The sequence below is a fragment of the Rhagoletis pomonella genome, unplaced genomic scaffold, assembly GCF_013731165.1.
Source record: "Rhagoletis pomonella isolate Grant_MI unplaced genomic scaffold, Rhpom_1.0 Rhpom_scaffold_00001, whole genome shotgun sequence".
Taxonomy (NCBI): Eukaryota; Metazoa; Arthropoda; class Insecta; order Diptera; family Tephritidae; genus Rhagoletis; species Rhagoletis pomonella.
This window is the reverse complement of record NW_023458555.1, coordinates 5140917-5141956: the sequence shown is the minus strand read 5'-3', so window position 1 is coordinate 5141956 and position 1040 is coordinate 5140917. Positions and strand designations below refer to the sequence as shown.

General features: G+C 35.7%; 1 non-coding gene across 1 annotated transcript; it reads right to left on the bottom strand.

The window, feature by feature from the left end:
- Window positions 1-68: 68 nt before the first annotated feature.
- Trnag-ucc lies at window positions 69-140 on the bottom strand. Its single transcript has one exon. It is a non-coding gene; the product is annotated as a tRNA-Gly (tRNA).
- Between the last annotated feature and the right edge of the window lie 900 nt (window positions 141-1040).

Below are 1040 nucleotides of genomic sequence, written 5' to 3'. Positions count from 1 at the left end.
CTTCCTGTGCAGTGTCAGAATTAAAAGTATGAAAAAAAAATATTACATACAAATTTGCAAAAATATTGTGCGTCGGCCGGGAATCGAACCCGGATCAACTGCTTGGAAGGCAACTATGCTAACCATTACACCACCGACGCAAGTGCTTACTTGCTGCATAATGACTAATATAGCAACACGTTGCCTGAAGGCAAAAAATATACCGTACAGGATGGTCCGTGAACAGAATTTCTTAAATGTGAGCACAAACATACAGGGTGTCTGGTAAAAGGTTAAGCTCACACAGTGCTAAGCAGTGAAAAATTACATACATATATATTTGTATGTACACATTTGCGAACTGAATTTATACGGTTGACAAATACGGTAGACAAACGGGCTCGATTATTTGCATAACCAGCCTTTATTTGCTTTGACTCATGCATTTTCCTCTTTAATATGCGCATAAGAAGCTGAACAAATGCACGAAATTTTTGGGAATTAACTCGGATCCGGGCAGTTTTCGTTGACAACACTGGTCAGCTGTTGTCTTTTCTACAAGTAAGCAAACAAAGCGCGCGTGTTCCCCGTCCGCAGTAGCCGAGTGGTAAGAGTTACGGGATACAAGCCTGTAGTTGCCAGGTTCGATCCTCGGTTGGAGCGATTGCGAAATTTTTTTTTGTTTTTATTTATTTTATATTTTTTTTATTTTATTTGATCTATGTATTTAATGTTACTTTATTTTGTTTTCATTTGCTTTATTTTATATCACTTTTTTATTTTACATCAGTTAATTTAAATTTTTAGAGTTGAATTTTAATAAAAAGTCAACAACAACTAACTGAAAGCAACGTAAAAAAAATATAGAACTTATAAAAAAAAGAATGAAAAACAAAATTAAAAAAAAAATTAAAAAAAGATGAAAATTTAATTGGCCGTGGGACTCGAACCCACGACCTTGCGGCTCGTTTATCCGCATAACTGCCGTCTGTGAGGTCAAAATTATTATGCGCATATGTATGCCAGATTATATGCATAAGCTTTGCCGTCTGTCACAGCTT